Genomic DNA, 17,542 nt, shown 5'->3' on the forward strand with positions numbered 1-17,542 from the left:
AGTTGAAGTAAGATGGTGCAACCCAGCTTTTGTTCGACAATAGATTTTATGTCAGAATTGTTCATAGAGTACGTGAAGTCAGACAATACAATTGAATTATGACGCGCACAGACGCTATTTTCTACCTGAATAGAATCTATTAGTGTAAAAAAACTATAATTGACTCCAAAACAACTGCACTAGATAAATACAAGTAGAAAAATTATTACGTTATTTATTTACTAGGCCTTTGCAATCAGTATCCAAATTAGGAGCTAGTCAGAATCTGTAACTTAATCGATTTACGTGAAGAAAACAATTTATATTTTTCATACTTATTAGAATTAGATTTTATGTTTCTTCGCGAAAATACCACAATTAAAAATAACACCTGTAACGCCCCTGGGTCTGCGGGTGTCTATGGGTGACGGTAATCATTTACCAACAGGTGATCCGTTTGCTCGTTTGCCTCCTGTCACATTAAAAAAAATTAAGATAAAGTGGTATTGAATTGTTCTATAGAGCTTATTTAAAATTTGGATACTGATAACAAAATTAGCCATTTTCGGAGTCGGTGTCGGTGTCCTACCTTTTGGTGATTCGTTTTGGAGTTGGTTTTAATTTTTAGTGAAATTAATCTATTTCATGCCTTTAGTAAACTATAGGTACCCAGTAGACCTTGTTGTTGCCACTGAAGGTGCATAGGTACTCAGTACATTGATACCATATTTTTCATGTTAAGTGCAAATAAACTTCCCTAAATTACCAAACCATGAAACGTACCTATATTATTAAAAAGTTTCGCAGATAAAAACTGAAATCCTCTTATAAGGTGATGAATTTTAGGAGCATGTCATGAAACCAAAATTATTAGCATAGGTACAAGAGCTTGTTTTAAAAAAAAACTTTTTATTTATGATGGGGAATTTACTGCGGCGTAGTAGCAGAGATTTTCCGTTTGTAGATCGTAATAATTTCGAACAATAGGGATGTTTCGTGGATAAAGCAAGAAAGTAGCAAGAGTTTGAATAAGTCCGTCGGTGAACTTACCAAAAAAAAACTCTAAATGTATTTTTCACTTTTTTAAACTTATGAAAATTTAAAGAGATGAAGAGCACACCAAAAGTTTTTTTTTAAAGAAATTAGCCTATTCCTATGGCCACATTCCAGCTCCATCATCAGACCCTGCAGTTTCCCTTGGAGAATTGAAGACTCATGATTTTCAAAGTAGCGTACCTACTTACATAACATTAGGTACTTGCTTATACAGGGTGTCCCAAAAACAATGGATAACCCTTCAACCATCGATAGGCCTCGCCATGGTCTCCCTAACGTCCAATTTTGACCCCAGTAAAAATATCACCGTTTTCAAGATTTTTAAGTTTTTGTGCATTTTCAGAAGATTGAAATGAAATTATTTAGGTATAATAATAAATAAATACAAATCAAACGAGCCTAAACTCGATGGAATCGTTTATTCCCGGAGTTGCTATGGGGCCACTGGCATTCCAGCTCTACCATCAGATCAGCTCCATGTCATCACAATATTGCACTGTCACCCGAATTACATGTATATCCGAAATTTGAACTCAATCAATTGATGAAGGATTTCTAATAAAAAGACAAATACATTTTCAGTTTATTCTTCATAAGTGATAGACAAAAGCAGAAACATTTGCTTTTTTAGGCCATAGACAATACTAGGTACTAATGCGTTCCAATAGGGATGATGACTGGGTAATGAAATCGAAATTCTATTTAGTCCGTCAGACAGATAATTAGAAAATATTAGACTCATACTTTTTAATTTTTTCCATAATCGAATAATTACAGTATTATATTGAGTTGAAATGTCGCGTGACGTCACATTTGAGTAAAAATTCTACTCAAGCGTGGCGTATCGCGCCATTTCAACTCGATGTAGCACTGTTATTATTTAATTATGAAAGAAAATAAAAAATATGAGTCTAATATTTTCTAATTATCTGTCTGGCGGACAAATAATTGAAATTTTGTCATCTAGCCTAGTTGTCGTCAGGAAGTTGGTCTAACTAATTCAGCTTGCAACTAATTCAGCTTGCAAGATTCCACCCGAACAAACATTTATGTAATTACCTACATACATCATAAATTGCAAGCTAAATAAAAGCTTGTAATAAAGTCGGGTTTGTTCAAATTTCGAGAACGACTGAACCGACAAAAGCATTAGAAAATTTACGAAAAATAAAATAAAATTTTATCCCGTACAAAATGTTCATGGATTTTGTTATTTTTATTAAATACCTTTACGCCTGAGTTAAATGACACCGACATCAAGGTTCATCAATTTAAGTTTAAAATAATAGGCAGTAATGTATGAAGAAAGAGCTTCTATTCTGTATCTACCTATGCCCGTGTATTTTTGATCGGTGTCAAATCGGAGTTTTTGGTGCGGGGTACGCGGGTGTTGCTCGCGGCGTGAAGGTCAAACGCCCAAGGTCATTGAGGACTCTAATCGCCTTAAGAAGAAATCATCATAATCATCATCATTTCAGCCATAGGACGTCCACTGCTGAACATAGGTCTCATGATTTCCACAATGGCCGATTGGTGGCGGCCTGCATCCAGCGCCTTCCTGCTACCTTTATGAGGTCGTCGGTCTACCTTGTGGGTGGTCGTCTTACGTTGCGCTTTCCGGTACGATTATTAAGAAGAGATGTTCTAACGTAATTAGTTGGAATATGGAAATTAGAAGGTTTTCTTTCTAATTTTAGTAGAATGAAGAAAATAATGAAGTAATTTAAGAAGAGTATCTTTGCTATTTCCTGTCTTCTCAAAACAAATATAAAATAATAAATAATTTGATTAGATTATTAAAAGTCTAATATCCTCAACTTAGCCAAGATCAATTAGGATAATCAAAGTTTCAACAAGCTTAGAAGCTTTCTCGGAAAGCTCTACCTAATTTACGTCGACTAAGTATCTATCTTAAGACTCGTAACTAGCCTTATTATATTAAGATACACTTTAATTAATTGTTTTAATTGCAAAATAGAAACTTATAGACATAATTCTCAATCGCAATTAAACTTTGTTAAAACAATAACAAACAGGTATTTTGTATACGAGTAGAAGATTAATTTAAGTTTTTTCACCCTATCATATTTCAATTTGTGACATTAGTTTGACAGTACAATAAAACGGGGAACATATTAGGTACTTTCAATCAAAATAACTTCACGATAATTAACTTTTTAAAAAAATATAACCGACTTCAAATGCGTGAACACAAAAAAAAACTAAAAATTAAAAAAAATTGATAATACCTATTCAACAAAAAAATAATCGTTCAAATTGGTTCATAATCGGCGGAGATATTGCGTATAAAAAAGTCATCCCCAATTTTCCACCCTTGGGGGTGAAATATTTTCTTCAAATTCGCTGAGAAACCACCCTTTTGATAATACCTATTCAACAAAAAAATTATCGTTCAAATTGGTTTATAATCGGCGGAGATATTGCGTATAAAAAAGTTCATCCCCAATTTTCCACCCTTGGGTGTTGTTTTTTTTATTATTAAATTTAAATGGGACCACCCTTGAGGTATTACCTATACGCCGAAAAAAGATTTGTTCAAATCGGTTCATAATTGACGGAGTTATCGCGTAACAAACATAGAAAAAAAAAACATACGGGTCGAATTGAGAACCTCCTCCTTTTTTTGAAGTCGGTTGAAAAGAAACACAATTACGTGCTTAGAAGGCGTCCGATTTAGCCATTGGTTTCCATGAAGTTATGAAAAAACAAACAAGTTTAAATAATACACATTTTCTTTGCATTTTCTTCGATGCTTTAAATATGAGTATAGCATAAAAGAGTAATAGGTCGACCTCGATTTTAAACGGTGCTTACATGCAGTCTGCGGTCGGCTACGAAATACGTTTTGGAAACAATTCATCTTACGTTTGAATTGTTTTTGTTAAGGGTCGGTTGTTGGGTTTAAACCACTGATCACAAAAACTAAAGGGAGATGTGAAAAGGTGGCGTGGCCAAAAATAGTGGGCTAAGTGTGAGTTTACATCAAACGCGTTAAAAATGTATTAAAATTTTTGTTTTTGAACGTTTGCCGCTAGGGGCGCTGTACAATCCGTCATACATTTAAAATAATTTTTTTACGCGCTCACTAGTGAGGCCCTCAGAACACATTATTCACGACAGCAATGTACCATGCAGTTGACGTTTCGAAATAAGCGCATTGGTTGGCATCTCTCTAGATATCTATGGTTTAAATCAAATTGACAGGACTTTAACTGCAAAATACTCATCACATTTTCTTCGACTGATCCAATACCAATTAATCCCTTACTAAACCCAATTTCTTTGAAAGATGAAGATTGATTACTTCACTCAGCCCTTTCGCATTTAACTTACCTATTTTCACATAATTCGAAAATATAACAACATGAAGTTTTTGTACAATTTGATACGTGTGTATTTGTCAAACGTATAGGGCGATTTCACTTAGGCAATAAATATTTCAGACGTCTGCTAAATTCTGTTAGTACTAGTCTACTAGAATGCGACTCTCCCTCGCACTCACCCGCACACCCCGCGTTCGCCCCGAGCGTAGATGTGACGTCACGACTGCCAGGTGCGCAGTTAACTTGATCAGGTTGTAATAAGTAGCTCATGAAGTCTGACATCAGGGTTACATCTTCAGTTGTTAACATGTAGTATCGTGGAGAGAAGGAAGCATTGTACCAAAAGACCAACAATTCTCCTAAAGATTTTTTTTAAATATACTTGGACATTTTTGCACTGCGCCTCTAGTCCCAAACTAAGCAAAGCTTGTCCTATGGGTAATAGATATAATCATACTCAAATACTTTTTCAGAGGTGACCAGTCAATTTTATTCACCAACGTTGCCAAATTGAGAAGTAGAACATACTGTTCTAGTTTGCCTCCTCTATCCTTAAGATCGTTAGGATAAGACCCTCCATGCCATAATTGCTGTTAGTTAACGACCTTATTAACATTATATCAGTCCACCCTTTATCTATCCGATGTATCATTATCGATGGTATGTCAAGCTATAAATTTAGGGGCGTTTACCCTAAATACACGTCATGATTATCATGTGTCAGGAAACGCCGTGAAAGTGGAGTCGTACCGCTTGGTAGTGACGTGAAGTATCCTTTCAGAGCTGAATACACCTGTAAGTTACGGTTGATACTTGAGTTGTTTTCTGTGTGTGATGTACCTTTATGATGTCGTCGGTCCACCTTGTAGGTGGACGTCCCACGCTGCGTTTTCCGGAACGCGGCCTCCACTCCAGAACCTTGCTGCCCCATCGGCCGTCACTAGTCAGTTGTGCGTACTTGTGCCCTACCCATTGCCACTTCAGCTTGCTAATCCGTCGGGCTATGTCAGTGACTTTAGTTCGTTTACGGATCTCCTCATTTCTGATTCGATCTCGTAAAGAATCACCGAGCATAGCCCTCTCCATAGGTTATCGTTATAGTCGCGGTTAAAGTTAAATAGTGCAACTCACCCTTGGTTGTTGTGTACGCCCACTAAAGTGATTAGTAAACGATGTCATTTGTGATATCAGACACATGTGACGTGTTAGACTTATCAGATAGTTTATCGCAGCTTTCATGTCGGCGGTGACACCGCTTAATCAACAAAAAGGCATTTGTTGAGGATAAAACATGAGATATGAAGGGGAAAAGTTGATATTTCTATTGTTTAAATTATCCTAGTTAGATATCTAAATACATATAACTCAAAGGTGACTGACTGACTGACTGAGGCTGACATAGTGATCTATCAACGCAATCAAGCCCAAACCACTGGACGGATCGGGCTGAAATTTGGCACGGGATCCACGCGTACGAAGTCGCGGGCGGCCTCTAGTTTCAGTAATAAACTGCATTATGTTAAGTCAAAAGTCGTAATTTGTTCATGCATATGAAACCGCGGATTCACTAGTATATGTCTGAGGCAAATGAATCACCTAGGTGGTAATGTAAATAAATATTATGTTTTAAGTCATCATCTTTATGGAAGTACAGGGATATTCTTAGTAGCTTTATGTCAGCCCAATTAAGCCTATTAACAGAAAACACGACCTATGTCACGGGACATAGGGACATCTTTGGGCCTGCAATGAACTTAGTAAGTATTTCTATTGTGCTCTTGGCTACCTCAAAAACGTGCACTGGTGGAAGAATTTCATCCTTATTTTATCCTTATACCGTTTTTATTGGTTAAACGGCCTGTCGTTTCGACGTATCTACCTCTGGACAACAATTGTTGCCAAGGCCGCCTCTGTAGACGATCGTAATTGGCCCATTTGCCCTTTTATTCGAGGTGCGCCGGATTCGAAGATAGTGGTTATTAATAGAACGTATTGAGTGGTCCTAAAAATCGGTGTGACCCTTACGTAATAATAATTGATGGTGGTTTGTAAAGGGCTCTCTACACGAGCAACGAACTATCTACTTATTAGAGGCCGGTGGATCTATTTTCATAAATAAAACACTAGATACTTAACTTTTACATTATATTGCCTCATTTTAGATACAATTTATCACTTAGCACAAAAGCACGCGTAGTCGTTCGAGCGCGTCCCTCTATTCTGACGTTTCTAGTATGACATTGACATTACGTCAATGTCACAATGACAGCTATAACGATAGCGTTATTTTTAAGTTTTAGATTTTTCTACAAATAACACTATTTATAGAAAACTATAATAGGTACGATGCGTCTACACTCAAATCTTCAAAGTAGCGAGATGAGTGCAATAATGAAAGAACTTAAAATTAAGTTAACTTTACTTGAGTTGGGATGGTTCTCTAACGTCGAACATATTTTTATTTTTCAGTCAGTTTTAACATTTTCTACTTTTTTAAAAGTTCCTTATAACTAATATTAACTTTGCTCGAGTTGAGATGGTTCTCCAACCTGTTTATATTTTTCATTTGATTTTATTTACTTTTTAGTCTTTCTCAAAGTTACTTAAATGTTCACATACATTACTGGAATATGAAAATTCATTTCTAAAATTATGTATTTCTTTTTGAAGGTACGAATCCTCAAGTCTTGGCATACCTGAACTCTGCAACTTAAGGTATTCTGTTTTTTATAACTAATTATTTGTTATCAGCTTATGCTCTTATTGTTACTTAAATGCTTAAATCTTAAACCAATCAGCGCTTTAAACAAAGTATCTCTACTAACGCAAATTGAATTTAATCGTGTTTGCGTTCCGCTAAGAATATCCAAGAGAGTAACCGACCTTAGGCAAAGAATATAAAAGTTTACAGAAGTCTCACATTGTGCCAATGGTACTGTCAAATTAAAAAGAGGAGCTTCGGTTGTTTTTTTTTTTTTTTTTTTTTTTTTATGTGATAGGAGGCAAACGAGCAGACGGATCACCTGATGTGTGATATTTTGGTTCATTCAATGTTTGTGCGTGTCCGTCGCACCTATTAGAATCAGTAGGCCTACCATACATGTTTGGCATTTGGGCATCGACTCTGCTCGTATGTAGACAAGATTTATCACGCACGCACGTCTAGTAGACGACTCAATGGTGCCATTAAAAGTGCCCGTGGTCCACCCAGGTGAACTAAGCAGGTGTACCACGACCCAACACTGTCATGTGCGTTAGATTGCATCTCCACCTAAAGTGTATTTTTTACGTTTTTCATTCTATAAATAAACGTTTGGTGTTTGATTATCTAATTTATTTATTAAACTTTGATATCACAGCTTGCGTCTTAAAACCACAGAATAATTACTAGTACTTGTAACACAGTGTAGTGCCCCGCCGGCGAGGCCCTTGTATTTTCCTGCCTAGTTTTCCCGAGGCGGACTGCTGTAAGGCATTATCGGATTACCCAAGACGGATTAGGAGAACCGTCTAGCCCCGCTAAATAAACAGATTGCCGCGGTTTAGATTTAGCATTCACTTTGTTGCCATTTTAATTTAAAAATCCACTTTGTTTTTTCTTGATATTAAATTTTCATCCTTTGTTTATGTTTCGAGTGGTTCTTTTATAAAAAGTAACTCGTATTCATTGAGTCAAAGAGTTATTTCTTCGGGATTAACTTTATAGTTTCATTAATTATACGAACTTATAATTATGACAAAATTAACAAGTGACTTCACAGAGATCATAGCCAATGACAATGTAAAAGGCGCGAAATTTTACATAGACTATGAATGTAGTTATCATACTTTAATATCGTTATTTTAAAATTCATATTTACGTTTTGTATGAAATCATAATTGTATAGGATAATGACTAAATAATAATAATACAAAATAATAATTAGTTGTTTCATAATAGTAGATTATTAGATTATTATTATTGAAATAAGAGTAACTCTTGCCTAGAAATTCCGACAAACCTCCATCGTATATGATACTCAAACTAAAATCGGATTTGATCCAGCGTACTCTATTAACACAAACGAGTTTCAATAGGATTGTCTCGATTATAATATATTCGGATCCAATCACTGGTATTCCTTTGTGACACCGATCACTCAAATTCCGATAATTGGGGTTAGTTATCTAAACGTTACAATGGATTGGCTCTTCGAGTAAGGTTGGGGATTCTAACTTAAAAAATATATATTTTTAATTGAGATTAATCAAATAAGATAAAAAGTATGGCTCTATTTATTTATTTTATTGGGCTGTCAAAATGAGATACAGCATTAAACACAATAAAAAAAACAAATTGAGCTTAATTAAGTCATTCTATAGGTAAATTCTATCCTTAATTACAGGACGTCGTTAGAGCTTTGTTAAAGACTAAATTAATTTTATCTTATTCTTTTTAATCAATGTTTGCAGAGAGGTAATAGAAGAGAAGAACGCAACTTTCATGTTCAGTTTCAACATCACAATTTAGGTGGTTTATCTAGGAAGATTTAAACTAGTACCTAGTGATTTCGCTACATTAATAAGTTCACATAAACTACATGAACGTTACATTGTCCAGGCCCTGTAAATATAAACGGGATTGGCCCATCACTATTAACCGTGAATAGGGGGATTTGCATGATCTAAAGATAAATGTAACACGGGGTTTACGATAAGGCCAGATACCCCAGCCTCGGCTAATCCCGCATCCCGCCGGTCATTTGTTACCCGTTGATTTGCGGAATTTGCCTGTGTTTGCGGAATTTGAAGAGATTTTGCGGCACTTTTTGATTGTTGTATTGTTTTGGGTTACTGTTTAACTGGTAGGGCTAAAGTGGATAGTTTTATTGTGAGTTTGTAGATTAAGAGCCTATGCGAATGAGATTATAGTGTGCCGATATAAGACGTATTTTTGACTGCATCTAAAGTCAGTGAATTAGACAATGTTTTAGAAAGAAGATACGGCCAAAGTTGATGAAGTTGACCACATTTGGTGTGATTGATTATGTATAAAATTGTTAAAAAAGATCTATTATTTCAAAACAAACAAGTGAAAGCATTTGATAAATTTTAAGCATAAAAAGCGTGTACATTTTTGATTGATTCATTTGAAATGCAACCGAAACACGTAACCGGGACTCGAAAAACGTAACATTAATAAAACCAAACATACATAAATAAATAATAATTAATCAAAAGAACTAACTATGTACTGTTGGTAATAAATAATACTTTCTTTTATTTCCTCAATATAATTGCACCTGCTGAAACTATGAATTGCCTTAAAAAGTCAACCTCACGTCCCCAACATAATTGCTCACGTTTCCCACATAATGGCGGGCTACAAAACTAGTTCGAAAAGTCCCAGTTACAGTTTTCATGTCGTGTAATTCACGCTTGCTGGCTCAGGGAACCGATGGCTGGTGTATTACAGCCATACAATGGCTTATTGGAGTACGCTGCACAATGCAGATATTGGCTCCGTCTGTCAATGCAGCGTAGAGATGAAAGGTCGAGCTTTTAAAACCGTAAATAGAACTGAAGTGAAGGTCGTTGTAATAGAAAAATGCATTTTCTTTCATTTTAGTTTATTCCGAAACTCAACAGCAATATTAAATTTTTTCTTTTCTTTTTTTTTTAATCAAGCTGACAGTATCTGAAAAAGGCGGGAGACCGTATGTTTCATGACGAAGCAGTGAAAGCCATTTACTACCAGTAATTTTCTTTGTGATAAAAGAAATACTTTTTTACGCATCCCTCTATTTATACTAATACTATAAAGCTGAAGAGTTTGTTTGTTTGCTTCGCAAAAAATGATTTTGTGTTAGATAGCTAGCTCATTTATCGATGAAGACTTAAGAATATTTAACAGCCAATAAGTATGGGCGGAGCAAAAATGGGAAATATTATTCAAACTATTTTCACGCGTACAAAGTCATAGCATAGCTATTTTTAATACAATTCCCAACATGAGATGCACAATTATGTATATTACTGTCAGATTTGTTCAAAATGTTGTTAACTCTACTTGTTTATCGCCTATCACTTGCGCGCCTCGTTTACATATTGCGTTCGAATGCAGCGAAGTTTTGATAGAATTAATTTCCCCTGCCATAAGTTCTCAACGACCTCGTATTAACGTGTACAGCTTACAGCTTGTTGTGAATTCGTATTGACATGTCAGAGAACTTTGTTTACAAGCAAGTTCTGGCGGAGTTGGGAACTCAAATACTGAAACTACGTTGTAGAGATGGTAATGAGATGGGAGGTTTGTTGCCTAGGCTTTGATTTACTCAGACTTTTAAAGCTAATATAAGTAAGTAAAAAGTTTTAGATCTGTATTATTACAAAACTACGCAACTCAATTAAGGCAGGGTTGCTCCATCAGTTTAACTTTGACAAACGTCAAAAATCTGTCAAACTCCATACAAAAAGCACCGGTCATTGTTATAGTTATGGTCAAAGTGAGTTGGTGCAACTCAGCCTTAGTGTAATAGATTCTAATTATAGAAATAATCTTAATTTTCTTAGGCTGAGTTGCACCGCCAAACTTTAACAGTAACTATAACGATAACCGGTGCTTTTTGTATGGAGTTTGACAGAGTTTTGACGTTTGTTAAAGCTAAATTAAGATGGTGCAATCCAGCCTTATAGTGCAAATATCCATAAACACGGATAAGACACTTTAACTGGAAAGCTGTAAATAAATACATGAAAAATACAGCTAAAATTTAGCCAACTTCATGTTTGACTTTCCGAGTGCGTGCGACACAGAGCTGCCAACAGTTCCAAATTAAATCCAGTGACCCTTTGAAGTTACGAACGAACACAAATACCTTTGCGCATCATATCTGAGCAAATTTGGACCGTATAACATGAGTCAAAGAGTTGAAATTGGGTAAATACGCGCCATGTTTGAACAGTGACATCTGAAAGCTGGAATAAACATTTATGGCGGTTGGGATGGTATTTTCAGGTATTTGATCTGGTGTATCAGGACTAATAGTGTGTATTAGTTGATTTGTGGGTAACTGTGGTAACATGATACGTTTTACAACACAAATGTTTAACTAACGGCTTTTCAAAAGCTTTGGCATTCTATCGGTGCTATTTAAACTAACCGATATTTCAATGCTAGTTTGTTTATAAGCTTTGGTTAGATTAATTTCAAAAGAGATTAGTTTTTTTTTCCTATGATGGCATGCACGGCTTGTGCGTCAGCCACGACGAGGTAAGGTAAAGTTAGGGAAACGTATAGGAAAGTAAAAATGGAGAACGAAAAAAAAAGGTTGCAAAGGATCAGGAAAGTTAAGGAGAAAACAAAATATTAGGTAGATTAAATTTTAATGTTATTATTACTCATATAAACAGATAGGGTATTATAAATATCAATAGAATGCATATTAAGGAGGCAGGCAAGAGATCAGTTCTGTATACAATTATAATAATTTTACAACTATGACACAATTTTTGGTGCGAAAGGACGCGCGAGATTCTTTTCTGTCTGACGTTTATGACATTCTTAAGTTGGTAGCCCTGGGCCACGGTGTCCTTTGGCCGAATCACAGATCAACAATGTTTGTGTTTATTACATAAATCCTTCCTAAAAAGTGTTTAAAAGTAAATTGTCATCCCGTCATTTTCAAGCCCAATGGTGTTTTTATTGGCAAATTGCTTTTTGTCCCACAAAACGAGGTCGCAGTTTATTGCTCCTTGTTGATACAGTCCCAGATGCAAATGTGGATTCTGTATCTGTGACGAATGGGTTCCGTATGAAATTACGACTGGGAGCGATTGTCATGTATTTACGAGCACGGCATATCAGGCCATTTGCACTCGCTCTGCTTCGTATAAACAGGTGGATCGCATACGAGTGATGTTATTTGTTTTTGTTTGAGACACTTGGGGTAGTACGAGTAATGCTTTCCATCAAGAAGAAAACCTGTTTGTACCTTTGTAGTTTCTGAGAACACACCCCTTAAAATATCTTCCCTATTTTCAGGGCCTAATATAGTTCTTACGTCCAAAATATATGTATGCTATAATTGCTATCACCACTTAAGGACAACATATCGTCTGGTGTCTGGACGAATACTACTCAAAGCAAACCGATTTAGAACAATATAATATCGTACTGAATTACCAACTAATTTACTCGTATTAATGCGTAGCGAAAAGTTGTGACTCTAAAAAGTCATATAACCTGTATACCTACAACAAACTTTATACTTAAACTTTATAAAATAAGTACAGATAAATCGCAAGGATCTTAACCACAAAGTTTACTCATTTGAATTCTGCCTACTCAAAGGCTATGACCGCGAAGCAAAGCAAACATTTCAGTACGTTAAATACGTCAAAAAGAACCCGCTGAAATTTGTGAATCCATCAAGCAAAAGCTTATTTGCCCCATTCAGAAGTTCCAAACCACTTTACATATGTAAAAACCTCACCTTTGGTTATACATTCAGATCGCATAATAAATGTACAGTTGTCACATCAGTCTTTACATTTTTGGCGCAAAATAGCTCCTTTTACTACCACATAAAGGTGTTACAGTGTTAGCATTGATGTGCTCTTGTCGTACTTTGAAGGACTATAAAAAGGCTTCGTCTTGAAAACGATGGAATATTTCCAAATCTTATTACTGAGGCATACTTACTTGGGATTTGAATAAGACTTTTAATCTTTTATACGACATTCAGCGGGGTTACTTATTGACTTTGATGGAAAATAAATCTATACTAATATTATAAAGCTGAAGAGTTTGTTTGTTTACTTGAACGCGCTAATCTCCGGAACTACTGGTCCGATTTGAAAAATTCTTTCAGTGGTAGATAACACATTTATCGAGGAAGGCTATATATAGGCTATACAACATCACGCGACGATCAATAGGAGCAGAGCAACAATGAAAAATGTTGTGAAAACGGGTTTTCTCGCGTACTTCGCGGAAGTCGCGGGGACAGCTAGTACTATGATAAATCGTAAAAATTTTGGAATCGACGGGCGGTATGGTATTTACCCAGCTCGGATTATGAAGGCACTTGGGGTTAGGGATTCAAATCCCGTAGGTGGCAATTTAAAGCGAGATGAGCATTTTCGTATGTGTATCTAATACCGAGGACACTATATGTACATTATGTGTTCGCGATCTTCATCAGTGAGGGACCGAGGAAGAAAAAGAAGAAGAATCTAATGCCGCCTATTTCAAACAAATCTCCTCTTCCAAAGTTGTCTGGTATAAATCGCTTCCTTCCGCAAATGATGTCGCAATAATTCAACAATTCGTCTATCAAAAAGAAAAACTGTCCCCTATGTTACCTTTACAGGCCCTTAAGTACAGTGACGTCATACGCGGCCCAGATTCTAGGCCCTTTGCAGAAATTTGATAAGGCCCTCGTGCACTTGTCCACGTCGAGTGTAGGGCGCCGCGCCCTCGAGGGCGCCTGAGAGCGATTCAGACTATTATGTTTGTAGGTCATATACTTTTGCTTGGATGGTTATTGTACATACTGAGATCTTACTGTACTGTACATACATACATATGTGATGCAATAAATAAATGAATATGAATATGAATATTGTTTTGGAAGATTTAGGAAGTAAATGAATGTTTGTGAAGTAAGAGATTATGCACTCGACTTTTCCTGGGTGAATTTCAGCGTCTCAGAAAGTTCATATTGCGCGTTCGATGACAATTACGGTACATTTACGAGTATTACCAAAATTGTATTAATAACATACTCGTACTGTATTTTTATTCGTACCCCTTTTTTCAATGTTTTGTTGTGCTCAAAGCGGTAATGTAAAGTGCTTATGTGATTAAATTCGAAAAATAAGTATAATAATTTATTGTTACTACTATCAACCTAATTACCTATTAATAGCATTGCGATGTAAGATAATGTAGATAACAAAACTAAGTAGATACTTAATATAACATAATGTCTGTGATTATTATCTCATCCGCGAATAATATAGCACTTAAAATATTCTAACTCTACCTACAATTACGCTGAACATTCTCGACAATTCTAGAAATAACTTAACCCCTCGGGCGTCTCCAATAAAGCACGACTATCAAGACCCAATTCGAACCCAGGGAATCCACGTAGTTAACCACATCTAGCCTAGTTTCGTGAGAAGAGGCACTAAGACGTAAAACCTTTGGTGGGTATTAACTGCAGACTGCTAAGGGTTATAGAAGCCTCATTATTTTAATGAGGACTTATGCTAAAATACGGTTTAACTTGTGAAAATGATAAGAAATTGAAAATAAAGAAACATATGATAGCATGGACTGACGCTAGTCTTCGTCTATGAATTCCATCGCCAAGTCTATCGTACTATTCGTCCGAGATTTCAAGCGACATTTGAAATCATAATCGTTCCCCGCACATCCATCCATATCCAATTATCCATAGATCCATTTTGCAATGAGACTCGATAGTAAAATGAGGTCGCAAACAATGTGCAGGAAATTTTCGAAATTGGAATGTTATTTTTATTTATAAAAATAATAATATTTTCAAAATAGACTATAACTGGCCAGTCTTTAATTCATAAAAACTTTCTTTTCGCAATACTTCTGAGTGGCCTGGTAGGTATTGTAGGCGAGAACATTAACGCCCGTATTCACAAACATTACTATGAGGTCTCACAGTGCACCTGGACGCAAAGGGTGACACACGAAACAATCACAGAGCTCTATTCAACGCTGTGCGTTCGATTTGCTGCTTCACTTAAGCTAGCATCGTTTGTGAATACGGGCGTACTAAGTCTTTTTTTGTCCATGGTTAATTCGTCAAAAAATAAATTCAGTAGGTACTTCGCACTGTCGTCGGCGTTTTTGACCTCTTTTTTGTCGATAAAAATAAGTCTAGTTTCATCTATTTTCATATGTACACTTTAACGTGACTCACACTGTATAATATAATAAAAATATTTTAATAAAATGAAACTTACTACCTTATTTCTCACGAACGAATAAAGGTATCAAATTGAAATTTATACCAAATACCTAGGTCTATTGTCCCTTTAAGCAGTGAAAAAATCAAACTTCTAAGTTAACGCGATCAAAAGATACAGCAGTTTATACCGACACCTTAGACGAATTTCCGTCACAAGCTAGGGAATCAAAACCTACAAGGTACTTCCCGGGAACTCTGAATCTTGAAATTCGGCACGAAGCAACGTTATACAGTGTGAGTCACGTTAAAGTGTACATATGAAAATAGATGAAACTAGAGCTATTTTTATCGACAAAAAAGAGGTCAAAAATTTTTTGAGATTTTTTTTAAATTTTTAATAGATTTTTTTTTCTTCCAATTACTACTTCTAAAGAAAACGCAATAACTTTTAAACTAAGCGGTATATCCTGATAAAATAAAAACAGTAATAATGCTAAATAACAGGCGATACTAAAAAAATACATAAAATACACAAAAAAGGCCAACAAATAATAAAAAATTATACTTTTTGAAAAAAAAATCTGCTTTTAAATTCGTGTTTTTTTGGTTATTTGATAAATTTCTCCAAAAAATGCCCCTATAACCGGTGGTTTTTATTACTTTGTATTATTCTCTGTCGTATTATCTTTGTCAAACCAAAAATCGCATGTCTCTATCCCTATCACAACGTTTGCAATGAAATTTTTAGTATCGCCTGTTATTTAGCATTATAACTGTTTTTATTTTATCAGGATATACCGCTTAGTTTAAAAGTTATTACGTTTTCTTTACAGTAAGTAATTGGAAGAAAAAAAATTCTATAATTTTTTTTAAAAATCTCAAAAAAATTTTGACCTTTTTTTGTCGATAAAAATAGATCTAGTTTCATCTATTTTCATATGTACACTTTAACGTGACTCACTCTGTATAGTACAGATAAAGGAAACATTGCGAAAATGATAAATTTGAAGTTACATAAAATATTAAAATATTATTTTTGCTTACATGACATAAAATATTTTTTTAAATAATTATAAACTTACTACCTACCCTTTTTCACTTGAACGCGTAGAGATATTAAAGTTGAAATTCATATCAAACACTTCTTAAATCTAATTGCCTCTAAACTGTGAAAAATTCTAAATCAACGCAAAATTTCAAAACGCTGAGGTAGGTACCTACCTATAATCATACCGCATATTTTGAAATTCGCCACTACTCGCAACGGAATCAAAACTTAAAGACTTCTACGATATCTAGTAAGTAATTTGATTGAATATGTCATAAATTGTAAACCGCTACGTTTGTACGGCGGAACCCTCGGTGTGCGAGTCCGACTCGTACTTGGCCGGTTTTTTTCCATAATACAATATCGAATAATTACAGTATTATATTGAGTTGAAATGTCGCGTGACGTCACTTTTGAGTAAAAATTCTACTCAAGCGTGACGTATCGCGCCATTTCAACTCGATGTAGCACTGTTATTATTTAATTATGAAAGAAAATAAAAAATATGAGTCTAATATTTTCTAATTATCTATCTGACGGATTTATTCTATTTGTCATCTAGCCTATTGTCAGCACATCTGAGTATACATTTTTGTTGTATAATCACACTTATCTACAACTATAATAAGACTGAGGTTAAAGCGATTGTATCTATGTAGTACTCGCTTAGTTTGGGGATAGGTAATTCCTGAAATATTTGGTACACTTTATTTTTGTATTCCTCTGAGAACGGTCTATTACTGCCTGCAATAGTATACCACTTAAAGAGACTCTTTCTTGCTATCCCACGATGGCCATACTACAGTTCTTATGTAGCCCATTTTTGTCCCCGGAAAAGCCAAATTATGACAAACATTTCTCGAGGGTTGCGCTATACATAAGTGCCGTCTTTTTATACGGATTAGAATTAAAAGGGACACTCACGAAGGACGAGAGCCTATACATAATGTACTAAAACAATTTTATGTCGCTATTGAAAGAAGAAAAAACATAGGTACATTTTTGTAGTGTTTTTTAATCAATTTGTATCATGCTAATTTCTACTGGTTTAGTGATAAGATACGCGAATATCAGTCTATCACCGAGACCCTAAAATACATTGTCGCAATCAAAATTACTTACTTACTCTCAGAATAACAACTGATATCAGTAGCTACTTAATTAAGTACCTATGTCATTTT

The 17,542-nt window shown here is 35.2% G+C and overlaps 1 long non-coding RNA gene across 1 annotated transcript in view; it reads left to right on the plus strand.

Moving 5' to 3' along the window:
• The window catches only part of LOC135078815 (uncharacterized), a 231,154-nt gene that overhangs the window by 65,497 nt on the left and 148,115 nt on the right, over positions 1–17,542 (plus strand). The window contains exon 2 of the long non-coding RNA XR_010258673.1: positions 7,050–7,094. This is a non-coding gene — a long non-coding RNA (uncharacterized LOC135078815). The remainder of the gene's footprint in view (positions 1–7,049; positions 7,095–17,542) is intronic.

This window comes from Ostrinia nubilalis, chromosome 15 (assembly GCF_963855985.1).
Source record: "Ostrinia nubilalis chromosome 15, ilOstNubi1.1, whole genome shotgun sequence".
In the NCBI taxonomy this organism is placed as follows: domain Eukaryota; kingdom Metazoa; phylum Arthropoda; class Insecta; order Lepidoptera; family Crambidae; genus Ostrinia; species Ostrinia nubilalis.